At 44.6% G+C, this 13,745-nt stretch overlaps 1 protein-coding gene across 1 annotated transcript in view; it reads left to right on the forward strand.

Annotated features, from left to right (window-relative positions):
* The window catches only part of LOC145415010 (protein MON2 homolog), a 1,148,323-nt gene that overhangs the window by 194,816 nt on the left and 939,762 nt on the right, over positions 1 to 13,745 (forward strand). The window lies entirely within an intron of this gene.

Genomic DNA, 13,745 nt, shown 5'->3' on the forward strand with positions numbered 1-13,745 from the left:
ATGGTGAGAGTGCATTTGAAAAAAACTCCAACACATAATGATTTGTTGTATACTGAGTAAATTATAACATGGGTTCAGTAGGGATACACTTTTGGCCAATGGTCAACTTTCCAACTCACCTAAACTGGTAGTTGTGTCACTTCACTGCACCTCACTTATTTCTCACCACTAAAAATAGGCTTAAAATGTAGTTTCCTACACACCTAAGCTGGTAGTTATTTCACTTCACTGCACTTCACTTGCAGTGTGAACTCCAGCACCACACTGATGTTCCATCACTGACACTAACACACCTGATAGTGATTGAGTTCAAAGGCCATCTTGGAACAAACGCATGACTGTAACCTTGTGTGTTGGCAGTCATGTAAGTGAAAATAGTGATCATACATCTACCATTGAGACTTCGTATGGGATCATAATGATTGTATAAGGAAAATATGATTGTGCATAAAAAAAAAAGTCTTAACTATTTAGTCACTGGACTCGATGTAGTGCTGCCCTCAGGTGCCTGCCCTTTCCTCTTTTCCTCCTAGCTTTCCTTCCTTCTCTCCTCTTCTGTCTTTCTTTCCTTCATTCTTTCCTCTTCCTTCTTTCTACAGGTGACTTAACACTAAGTGACAAGCCAAATGGTTTCCTGTAGACCAGGAAACCATTTACAGTGCTCCCTTAGCATCCATGGGGGTTAGGTAACGGAGACACCTGCGTATGTTAAAAATCTGCAGATATCTGCTGCCCCTCTTAACCCTTTCGTTCACGGTGAGTTTCAATAAGTTTTATGTTCCACAACAAATTGGCTTTCTCCCCTCCCCCCACCGCGTGCCAAGGCTCCAAAAAAGTGTATTCTCGGCTTGTTTTCAACACCCAAACTTATTTATTTTGCCGTTAAACTCACATATTCCTATTCGTCGATGTTTGTTCTACACGATAAGCAAAAAAAAAAAAATTATACATATGTTAGGGCGGTGTGAATAAACATTTGGGAACATTCATCTCACTTCCCAACATCATAGCTCGAGTGTTTACTAATCTGTCTTTACATGTTATACGATCATTTGAAAGAGAATTTTATTAGCTTTCAATTGGGTTTGTTGGCATTTTCATATGAGGTATGGTTTTTGAGTAATAAGCAAAAAAGTAAAACCTATTTCCGACAGACAACAGGGTTTTTATTCAGGGAGCTGTAATGAAAAACTTTTCTCTGCAGTATTATGTTTTATCATCTTATGCAGCATTTCATGGGCCTTCGTTTGATATCAGAATGGTTCTCCTACGCCTCATAGTTTTCAAGAAATATGCAAAAAACCATGGTGTACCCACGCCGTCGTGACTATAGGGTGGTTTCCCTCCTCCCTCTAAGCTCCTGCACATATTTCACCAATTCCGTGTACACTAGAGATGCACACTGTATTCACATGATTCACTGTCACTATTTTTACAGTTGAATACTCACATTTGATACAGGTAGAGGCAGTGTATTGATTAGAAACAGTAGCACAATCTTTGTTGGGCCAACGGCTGATAACAACCAGGAATGCTTCACAAACTCCAAATTTTATATTGCAAACATGTTAGGAAACAAAATTGCCTGTTAATTAACAAGCTGTAGTAAGGAAGGTGTAATAAGATTGCCTAATAATTCTGAGATCTGAGACACTGACGAAACTTTGTTCATAGCAACTCTGACTCCTCGAAAACTGTGTTCTGGAGGTATAGTCAGGATCTTGGCTCGAGACGAGGGCAGACGAGCACCATCCGCAATCAGGGTGAGACTAGCAGCAGATCACCACGCCCTCAGCTGCACCTCCCAGCCAGCCTTCCACCGCGGTTGACCCCAGTGTAGGAGGACTGGGAACCAGTGGATAAGGCTTATAGAAGAGAAGCATGCATTGTGCTGGGGCACGTAGTGTGTGTGGGTGTGCGCTCGAGAGTGGTGAAGGGGTGAATGCCGCCATGGGTTCAAATTGTGTGGAGCCCTGAGAATTGTGTGTGGAGTCCCGAGGGTTGTGTGGAGCCCCAAGGGTTGTGTGGAGCCCCGAGGATTGTGTGGACGCCCCGAGGATTGTGTGGACGCCCTGAAGATTGTGTGGAGCCCCGAGGACAGTGTGGAGCCCAAGGACGGAGCTCCGAGAATTTACGTGTTTGCCTAGGAGTTGTGTATTGTTTGGGGTATTGGGTATTTTGGGTCCAGTGGCATAAATGTTTGTTAATATGTAAATTAACTCATTAATATGTAAATACATTTATGGATCAAAGTTGCTTGACACTCTATTGCCTGCTGGTAATAGAGTGTCAAGAACCCTACAATTTGGCGCCCGAACAGGGACGATCTTATTCAGTGTTGGGTAATGAGTGATTTTGAGCAATGGAAGTGCAGCGTATTGTGGATGTTGGCCATGAACTTGGACTTGACGATGAACAATTGCGTAAGTTTGTCGATGAGACTCTGCAGTGGGAGAGAGAAAAAGAAACAGCGGAACGTGAAGAAAGGAGGCAAAAAAGAGAACTGAAACGGGAGGAACTAAGGCTGCTTGAGTTAGAAGTAAGTGCCAAAACCTCTCCAGACGACAGTGCAATTTCGCCGCAGTCTGAGCTGATAAAGCTGCCTAAGTTGCCTGTTTTTGATGAGAAACATGATAATATCGACGCATATCTTCTCCGGTATGAATGCTTTGCAACGAGCGCAAAGTGGCCTAAGGACTTATGGGCAATAAGTCTTGCTTCACTTTTGCAGGGCAAAGCCTTAGACTTATATCACCAGTTAGCTCCATCAGAGGCTGAGAAGTACAGTGAAATGAAGGCAGCCTTGCTAAAGGGATTTGACTGTTCTGCAGAGGGTTTTCGGTTGAAGTATCGACAGTGCAAATTTAGTAAAGGTGAAAATGCTAAACAGTTGGCTGCTAGATTATGGAAATTACTTGAAAGGTGGCTAGAGTTAGCAGAGTGCCCAAAGGATTATAAGAGTTTGGAGGATATTTTGTTGAGGGAACAATTTCTAGAGGCTTGTGATAAGGGGTTGTGTATTTTTCTGAGGGAGAGATCTTTTAAGAATCTCGACAAAATGGTTGAAGCAGGTGACCGGTATATTGAAGCACACAGTGGACTTATGAACAAACCTTACCCACAGAGTTCGTCAAAGCAGCATAGTTTGGATAACCGAGAAACTTCCATTTTTCCTAATCCTGCCACTAGAATCCAAGGATCCTGTTTCATATGCCACAAGTCAGGACATAAAGCGAAGGACTGCTACTCTCAAAGAATTTACAAGTTAAGCAATACAAGAAGGAACCAGCAGCTGCATCAAAGAGCAGCAGTGACCAATGCCAGAGTAGTCGGGATTTGCAGTCATCGAAGAAAGCCGCAGCCTTTGTTGCAGTCGACCCTAAAGAATTAATGGATGAGGAGGGGTGGATTGTAAAGGACGGCAGAGGTTTTAAGGTTGTGTGTGGAGGATCACATCCTGATGGAAGGTGCACATTGAATACGGGATTAGGAACGGTTGAAGGAACAACTGTAGAGGTTATGAGAGATCCAGGGTGTACTACTGTTCTAGTGAAGAAATCCTTGGTGCCTGAAAAGAACTTTACTGGGGAATATTCAGTGCTCGTCAGAAGTATGGAGCCCCCTGCGTCCCTCCTGAGAAACAAACCTTTCAACATTGAAAAAACATATAAATAATGCATTTTATTTACCTTTAGTGCTTCGTAGGGTAGCCTTTACATTTCTTCACGGACCTGAGATGTCTTGGAAGTGAAAGGGCGAGGCTTCTGAGGTGCTGGAGGGGTATTTTGTCCCAGGAGTCACGAATGGCGGCTTCCAGCTTAGGCAGAGAGCTCACGTCCTTCCCTTGGAGACTCTTCTTTACGAGGTACCAGAGGTTTTCAATCGGGTTGAGGTCTGGGCAATTTCCTGGCCAGTCTGTCATGAATGATACCTCGCAGTCACGAAGCCAATTGGTGACCGATTTGGCCTTGTGAGCAGGTGCACCGTCCTGCTGAAACACTCGTGCACCTGTTAGCTTGAAGGAGTCTGGTAAATGATCACACAGAAGCTCCAGGTAAACATCCTGATTCACTCTGAGGTTCTTGGGAAGTACAACAAGCTTCCCCAAACCCTTCCCTGAGAAACAACCCCATACCATGAGTGAATCAGGATGTTTAACTGTGCTTTCTACATACCGTGGGTCAAGTGGGTCACTACCTTTGCGTCGATACACACGTGCTCCTCTGTTACAGGTAACACTAAACGTTGCCTCATCAGACCACAACACTGACAACCATTGCTCCTCACCCCAATTTAGATATTTATTAGCAAAGGCAAGCCTACGAATTCTCTGGCTGCTAGAGAGAAGAGGCTTTTTCACAGGCCTGTGACTTGTGTAACCAAGCTCATGCACCCTACGAGACACTGTTCTCACTGACACCTCACCAAACACTTCCGGGTTGCTCTCCTTAATTTTCCTTGCACTCACACGAGGATTAAACTCCACTGCACATTTTAAAACATTAACAGACCTTGGGGAAGTTTTCCTAGGCCTACCAGACCTCGGTTTCTTTGTGGGAACTTCACCACTGTTTTCCTCCCGAAACCGCGCACACCAAAGACGCACTGTCGATCGTGCCACACCAACCAATTCACTAATTTCCTTTGTCTGGTGGCCTGCCTCCTTTAGAGCAATGATCTGGGATATGATTTCACTCGATAGTTCACGGGTAGGTGCCATAACAAAGTTTTGAAGGCCAAAACACTGTGGGACACTCGGTAAAAAATGGCGCAATTTGAGAGGAACACTCGGCGGAGTTCCTCTCTCTCAGGCAGCCTGTGGGCGACTGAGGTGGGAACCAACCAGCGCGTCGGAAGGCCTCAGGCTACCATGACGTCATGCTCGGAGCTCAAACTTGTGGCTCAATTCTTACCCCCAAAAATGGGTGATTCTTTTTGGGCCATGAGTATTGCGCGCCCGGCAGACAACGCTGAATACTTCTGACGAGCACTGTATATATGTGATAATGGCTAATTCTGAGGTGTATGCTTACCCCGAGGCAGAAGTATATGTGGACACTCCATAATATGTGGGAAGTACAGTAGCAGCGTGGTTGGAAAACCCACTGTATGATCTTATCATTGGAGAAATACCAGGAGCCACTCTTGGAGAAAAACATGAGATAGTAGAACCTGCAGTAAATTGTGCTGTGGAAACTAGAAGTCAGGCTACTAGACAAAAAAGATTACCTAAACTAAAAGTGGCTGAAGTGACTAACCTGCTGAAAAATACGACTCTGAAACAGGCTCAGGAAGAAGACATCTCATTAGGAAGGCTAAGGAGATATGCTGAGGAAGGAAGAATATTTAGGAGAGAAAAGAGAAACGAAATGTCCAGATACGTACAGAAATGGGGAGTATTGTACAGGGTAGTAGAAGTTAATGGAAATGTTAAGGAAGAGTTGGTAGTTCCGGTATCCTGTCATCCTGCTGTACAGGTCTCCCTCGTTTTACGATTGGTATGCGTTCCTAGAAAAGCTATCGTAAACTGAAATATCGTAAAGTGAAATTAAGGTTTATTGGGAAAAACAGGGATGCGTTCCTGGACTCGTGTATAAGGAACCGAAGACCCATACAAGTGATCTAATATGCAATAATAATGATGATGTTTTATGTATTGTAGTGCATCTGAATCACATATGTATGTACATTTGCAAACATAAAGACATGAAATAGCAAAAACAACATGAAATACAGCTGTACTGTACTGTTATGTACCCTCCTACCGTACTGTAGCTCCGTCCATGCTTAGTTGGTCCCCCCCCTAGGCTGGAGGACGTAATGCCTTAATGTCTCCTCCGAGGCTAGGAGACATCCTGGGCCAAAGCCCATCACTCGTCAACACAAGAGGTGGAGAGGGAGGAAGTAGGGGTGGTGGAGGTTTGGATGGCAGGGGTGGATGACTCAGGAGAATGAGAGGTGGTGGAGGTTTTGGTGGCAGGGCTGGATGACTCAGTGGTAGCAGAGGCAGATGGACTAGCGATGGGTTTGAAGAAGCTGGAAATTGTTGTTTGCTATACCAGCCTCCTCACAACTCTTAGCTGATCTGCCTGTGAGCGCGGGATTTCCACATGCCCAATCGTAAATGCGAGGGAGCTCAGTCGTAAAATGAACACTTGGTACTAAAAAAGAACAATCATAAATGCGAAATATCGTAAAACGATACAGTGTAAAACGAGGGAGACCTGTACTTGAATTGGGTCACTCGGGTATTATGGGAGGTCATTTAGGTATTGGGAAAACTCATGACAGAATAAAGGACAAGTTCTTCTGGCCGGGAATTTCTAGGGATGTGGAAGGGTATTGCAGATCGTGTGATGTATGCCAACGCACCACCGATATGGGACGAGTTTGTAGGGCCAAGTTAGGCAAAATGCCTCTTATTGGTGAACCCTTTGCTCATGTGGCCGTAAACCTGGTAGGACCCATTGAACCTCGCTCTTCTAACGGCTCACAGTATATTTTGACGGTGGTGGATTTTGCAACCAGGTATCCGGAGGCAGTAGCATTAAAAAACATCGATATCAGTAGTGTGGCAGAAAGCTTGGTCAGTATATTCAGCTGAATAGGTATCCCAAGGGAAGTATTGTCAGACAGAGGGACTCAGTTCACCTCCAAAATGATGAAGGAAGTGTTTAAACTCCTCTCCATACAACAATTCACAACGACTCCTTATCACGCAATGTGCAATGGACTCGTTGAAAAATTCAATGGAACATTTAAGAAGATGTTGAGGAGGATGTGCAGTGAGCAACCCAGGGAATGGCATAGATTTATTGACCCACTACCCTTTGCCTACAGGGAGGTACCTCAGAAGAGTACAAAGTTCTCTCCGTTCGAACTGGTCTATGGACATACAGTACGAGGACCTTTATCTTTGCTGTATGATCTTTGGGAGGAGAGAGTTTTTGAGCCAGAGATGAGGTCAGTGTATGAGTATGTGATTAACCTACGGGAAAGGTTGGAAGAAACCTGCAAGATGTGACTATCTGAACTAAAGTATGCAAAGGAGACGACAAAACACTACTATGATGTCAAAACTAGGGACAGACGCCTGAAGGTAGGGGATGATGTTTTACTGTTATTGCCCACAGACAGTAACAAGTTACTCCTACAGCGGAAAGGGCCATACAAAGTGGTGGAATGTTCCAACAAGTTGAATTATATCATTGATGTAAATGGGATCCACAGGAAATTCCATATTCATATGCTTAAAAGATACTTACAGAGGACACCCGAACTCCTGCAGCAGGCCGCTGTTGCTGTGTTGGAGTGTGAGGATGATAGACGGGGATTTCAGCGTGTTGCCAAGTACATGCCAGAAGGAGAGTTGGCGTGATGCTACAGTCAATGTGGAGCTAAATCCAGAGAGGCAAACTACAGTGAGAGAAGTTCTGCATTTGTATTCAGACGTGCTTACGGACATCCCAGGTAAAACCAGTGTTGTTCAGCATAACATTAACTTGCTGTGTCCAGAGATTGTACGATTAAGGTCTTGCCCTGTACCTTACAACTTGGAGAGCAAAGTAGAGGATGAAATTAAGACAATGCTAAGCTCTGGTATAATAGAACCCTCAGAATCTCCCTATTCATCACCTATGCTGGTGGTGCAAAAAAAGGATGGGAATTATAGGTTGTGTCTGGATTTTAGAAAACTGAATAACCTAATCAGTTTTGATGCAGAGCCGATGAGTGACCCAGAGAGGATCTTTGCTCAAGTAGGGAACAGTAAATACTTTTCAAAAATAGATTTAACCAAGGGATACTGGCAGATTCCCCTTGATGGTCACAGCAAGCAATACACAGCCTTTAGCACTCATATGGGATTGTTCCAATTTACAGTACTTTAGGAATAAAGACTGCGCCTGCGGTGTTCAGTCATCTAATGAGAAAGATATTGGGTGATATGGCTCATGTTGAGACCTTTTTGGATGATATCCTGGTACACACAGCCACGTGAGAAGAACACTGTGCGGTTTCGCAGGAAGTATTCCGTAGATTGCGCCAGGCTAATTTGACGGCAAGGCCCACCAAATGTGAATTTGGTAAGGTGACTGTAGAGTACCTAGGGCATGTTATTGGTCAGGGTGCTTACCATCGGACATACTCCCTCTCTTGCCCTGTCATTCTCATTAACTACCGCACATATACCTAAACCATATTCCCATTCTCTCACCCTTTCACCTTTCCATTTAGTTTCAGTCAGTCCACATATATTCACTATTGCATCCTCAAGCACCTGAACAATCTCTCTCTCTTTCACTTCATTATTCACTCCTCTCACATTCCAAGTTCCAACCCTAAGAATGTCCTTTGTCCGTTCCTTAGTCGTCAACGTATGGTCCATCCGGGTCCGAGGCGCTTTATTCGCTTGTTTAGTTAGTTCTTTTTACGGGGTGGGGCACTGACCCACCACCAACCCTTTTAGTCGCCTCGTACAACAAGCAGGGATACTGGAGGAGTATTCTTGAAATCCCCCTACCCCCAGGGGTAGGATAAAAATACTCTTGTTGTTTTTAATGCATCAAAGACTGAGTTCTCACACCCATCAGCCTGAAAAATCTTCCACAGGAGTACCCACTAATGTTTAATAATATCCAGCTTAATCCTGCATCATCCTTGAACATGCTTGGGGTTTCATTTACTCGGGACATATCTTGAAAAGATCATATTACATCTCTTGTAAGATCTGCTTCCAAGAGATTAGGTGTGCTAAGCTGACTCCGTACCTTCTATACCCCTGCACAGTTGTTTACTTTATACGCTAGTTTTATTCGCCCCTGTGTAGAGTACAACTCTTATGTGTGGGAAGACTCCCCACATACAGCTCTTCTCAATAGGGTGGAGTCAAATGCTTTTTGTCTCATTAACACTCCTCCTTTTACTGGCTCTCTACAACCTCTGTCTCTTCACTGCACTATTGCATCTTTATCTCTTTTCTGTAGCTACTTCAATGGTTACTGCTCCTCTGAACTGTCTGCCTGCATCCCGCCACCTCTACAACAGGTGCATAGCAACCGTCTAGTAACAAACTCTCACCCCTTTTCCGTCCAACTCTCTAATGCAAGACTTAACCATTACTCCCTGTCCTTCATTCATGCAGCAGGTCAGCTCTGGAACTGTCTCACTCTGTCTGTATTTCCTACTTCTTGTGATCTCCAGTCTTTCAAACACAATGTGTCCGGGAGTAGACTGTAGCTCCAGTCGAGCAGGGCAGTACTCCCAAGGTGGATGGAAAGCTGATAACCGGGAGAGCTGGAGCTCCCGTTTTCATCAGCCCTCAGGACGAGGTCCCGACCATCCCCCTTTGCTGAACTTTTTCAGTGTCTCAGTAACACAGAGAGTAGGCCAGCATGCTCTCCAATACAAGTTTCTCTAACTATCAACACCAAACTACATGCACAGTACACACCACACTTTCTTTTCAAAATAAAAAAAAAATGACGAATAACGTAGCCTCGGAGTCCCCAGGGGGGAGACCATAAATGCCCCCACCTTCTGCCCCTCTCCCGGTGAGAACTCAAGATGCCTGGAACCACTATCTGACTCTTCTTCGTCATTTCTGCAACATTCGTGGCCTTTCCTCTAACTTTCAGTCTGTTGAGCACCACCTCTCCTTCTCTAAACCTCACCTTCTTTTTCTGACTGAGACTTAGCTGTCTGAGGCAACTGGCAGCAGACCCTTTTCTGTGTTCTTCTACTTTCTGTATACTCATTTCAAAGCCAAAGGTGGCTGTTGTGTATATCGTTTTGTTTCATTTTTAAAGGCTCGAACATGCTTCCATGCGTCGGCCTTGGTCACCTAATGGTGGCTCTCAATGCTGCACGATCCACTGCAGCCTCCCTGTTCAGTCCCTTAACCCAGAGGTCACACTTAATGACCTCGTCCCATGTCTTTCTCGGTCTACCCCTCATAACCCCACCCCCAATATTAACTCTTCTCACCTTCCTCTCCCAATTATCATCCCCCATCCTCTCCACATGTCCAAACCATCTCAATCTACCTCTCCTCATCACAACATCAATACACTCCAGTCCCATCCTACCTCTCAACTCTTCCATCGTGAACCCAGCCCCCCCCAGACCTTGGACGCAGGGACGCACTACACATCCACCTAATCATTGTCATTTCTGTACGTCTGAGCCGGTGAATATCCTCCTCCTTCACTGCCCAGGTCTCACTACCATACAGCATTACACTCCTAACACAACAACTTATCTTGCTCTCGTGTTCCTGAACTCGATTCTTCTGAATTCTCTGCACACTGGCTTCGGCTTTCCTGTCATTCTCTAACTAAATATATCTGTGCTGTTTACTTATCTCCTAATTCTACTGGCTATCAAAAATTCTTTGACTATCTTACTTCTACGATGGAACACATTCTATCCATTTCTCCTTTCTGTTAAATCTCCATTCTTGGAGATTTAAATGTTCAGCACCACCTTTGGCTCTCCTTTCCTTTCACTGATCCACCTGGTGAACAAGCCTACACCTTTTCTATCCTTATTGACATAGAGCAGCTTGTACAGCACCGTACTCGTATCCCTGACCGCCCTGGAGAGAGCTGCAACATACTTGACCTCCTCCTTACAACTAATCCTTCTGCTTACACTGTTAATCTTTTCTCTCCGTTGGGCTTCTCCGATCACAACCTTATCACCTTAACCTGTCCTATCGCTCCAGTATGGCCTGCGGACCCTCCAAAGAAATGTTGTCTGTGGCACTTTGGAGCTGCAGATTGGGAGGCCCTCAGGCAGTACTTGTTTGATTTTCCCTGGAATGATTATTGCTTCCATGGCCGGGAGCCATCTGAGTGTGCCTTGCGCATTACGGAGGTCATTCTCTTGGTCATGGAAGCATACATTCCTTTCTCATATCCTTTGACTAATGCACAAAAGCTTTGGTTTAATCACGCTTGTTCTAATACTGTCCGCAACAAGGAGAGGGCCTATAAAAGGTACCGGAGCCAAGCACCCCAGAATCACATCTTTTATATGTTTCTGCCTGGAATCATGCTAAGTGTGTTCTTCGCTCTGCTAAAAATAATTTCATCCTTACAAAATGCTCTCAACTCTCTAAATCGAATTCTTCCCGCTCCATCTGGCACCTTGCCAAAAACCTTTCTAACAACTTTACCTCATCATCCTTCCCTCCTCTTTTCTACTCTGATGGCTTTGTAGCTATTTCTTCTACTGATAAAGCAGATCTCTTCGCTCAGACTTTTTCCAATTCCACCTTAGATGATTCTGGTGCTGTTCCTCCATCACTTCCCCCCTCTGACTTCCTCATGGCTGACGTTAAAATTTCTTCATCTGATGTATTTTCTGCAATCACTGTCCTCAGTACTAACAAGGCATATGGCCTGAGGGGTCCCTCCTGTTGTCTTCAAGAACTGTGCTTCTGTGCTTACACCCTGCCTAGGCAAACTCTTTCGCCTTTGTCTTTCAAGTTGTACCTTTCCTTCTTGCTGGAAGTTTGCTCTCATTCAGCCAGTCCCAAAGAAGGGTGACCATTCCCAACCCTCTAACTATCATCCAATTGCTTTAACATCCTGTATCTCAAAAGTTTTTGAGTCTATTCTTAATAGAAAAATTTTAAAGCATCTTTCCTATCACAACCTTCTTTCTGATCATCAGTATGGGTTCCGTCAGGGACGCTCCACAGGCAATCTTCTCACCTACCTTTCAGACTCCTGGTCATCCTCCTTTTGGGACTTTGGTGAAAGCTTTGCCATTGCACTTGACATCTCAAAGGCTTTCGATCGAGTCTGGCATAAATCTTTAATATCCAAACCGCCCCCTTACGGTTTCTCTCCTTCTATCTGTGCCATCATGTATAGTTTCCTTTCTGGTCGTTCTATAGTCACTGTTGTAGACGGCCATCATTCTTCTCCTGGATCTATTAACAGTGGTGTTCCTCAGGGCTCTGTCCTATCACCAACTCTCTTCCTTTTATTCATCAATGACCTTCTAAGCTGTACACTTAATCCTATCCACTCATACACTGATGACTCCACCCTTCACCTTTCCATTCAATTCCTGCAACGTCCATCTCAGCAGTTACTTCAACAAACAAGGGATGAGGCTATGGCACACCTAATGTCTGACTTGGCTCGTATCTCTGACTGGGGTAAAAATAATCTGGTTGTTTTTAATGCAATAAAGACTCAGTTTTTTCACCCATCAACCCGACAGAATCTTCAATATACCCACTAATGTTTAATAATATTCAGATTAATCCTGCAACATCGTTGAACATTTTTTGGGTTTCATTTACTTGGGACTTATCTTGGAAAGATCATATTACATCTCTTGTAAAATCTGTTTCCAAGAGATTGGGTGTGCTAAGCCGACTCCATTCCTTCTTTACCCCTGCACAATTGTTGACTCTGTACAGGGGTTTCATCCGCCCCTGCGTGGAGTACAACTCTCATGTATGGGGAAGCTCCTCACATACAGCTCTTCTCAATAGGGTGGAGTCAAAAGCTTTTTGCCTCATTAACTCTCCTCCTCTTACTGACTCCCTTCAACCTCTGTCTCTTCGCTGGACTGTTGCATCTTTATCTCTTTTCTATCTCTACTTCAATGGTCACTGCTCCTCTGAGCTGTGTGCATGCATTCCTCCACCTCTAAGACGTGCGCATAGCACCCATCTAGCAGCAAACTCTTATCCCTTTTCTGTCGAACTTTCTAATGCAAGAGTTAACCGTTACTCCCAGCCCTTCATTTATGCAACAGGTCAACTCTGGAACTGTCTCCCTCTGTCTGTATTTCCTGCTTCCTATGATCTCTAGTCTTTCAAACTCAGTGTGTCCAGGCATCTCGAATTGATCGGATCTTGAATTTGGCTCTCTCTTGTATTTTGTTTTTCTTTTGGAAGGAACAGTTTTGCGTGCTTGTTGCCTTTGGTTCCTTCTTCCTCCAAAAAAAAAAAAAAAAAAAGTCAGTCTGGCCGAACAGCCCTGAGTCCCTTAGGAAGGCCATGGCTGAGACCGGGCTTTCCCACAGAGCTCTCAAAGAGTGTATGTTGTGTTGTTGGTGTAGGTGATTGTGTGCAGTGTAGTCTTCCATATTGTGCTTAATAGTATGGGGTGCTATGTTACATCCTGGACAGGCATCAGCAGCGGAGTCATCCAGCCTCTTCTGGTAGCTTAAACGGGCTGGATGGTGCCCACATCTCGGTCTGACCAGGTGGACCCTCTCCTCACAAGGGAGATAGGATTCAGAAAGGTGGATGTCAGGAGGCCGTGCATGCATCTGTGTGTTGTCTTTAAGTGATTGAATTGAGCGGCGAGTGATTTGAGTGTAGATAAGCTTCTGGAGGCTGGTGTGAGGGGGAGAGATGGTAGTATTTGTGTATGATATCATGTGCTGGGTGTTGTTTTGATGTTCTTTGGTGTGGGTGGATGTTCTGCCATGTAATGTAGTGGATGTTGTGGGTTTGTGGAGGCTGCAGCAAGAATCTGGGTGCCTCTCATGTCTAGGTGATCCTTGACTTTGAGGACTTTGGTTTCTTGATGTAGGTGGTCTGTGGGTGTAGTAGCTCTGCAGCCTGTGATTATTTTTAGGGCCTTGTTCTGTATGGTCTGTAAAGAGTTGTAGTGTGTTTTGGTGAGGTTAGGAGCCCAGTCATGGCTTGCATAATTCATTACTGAACGTATGTATTGTTTGTATATTGTGGTGGTGGTTTCTTTGTTGTGTCCGAA

The sequence above is a fragment of the Coenobita brevimanus genome, chromosome 101 (genome assembly GCF_032717465.1).
Source record: "Coenobita brevimanus isolate Jiangsu-jjx chromosome 101, ASM3271746v2, whole genome shotgun sequence".
Taxonomy (NCBI): domain Eukaryota; kingdom Metazoa; phylum Arthropoda; class Malacostraca; order Decapoda; family Coenobitidae; genus Coenobita; species Coenobita brevimanus.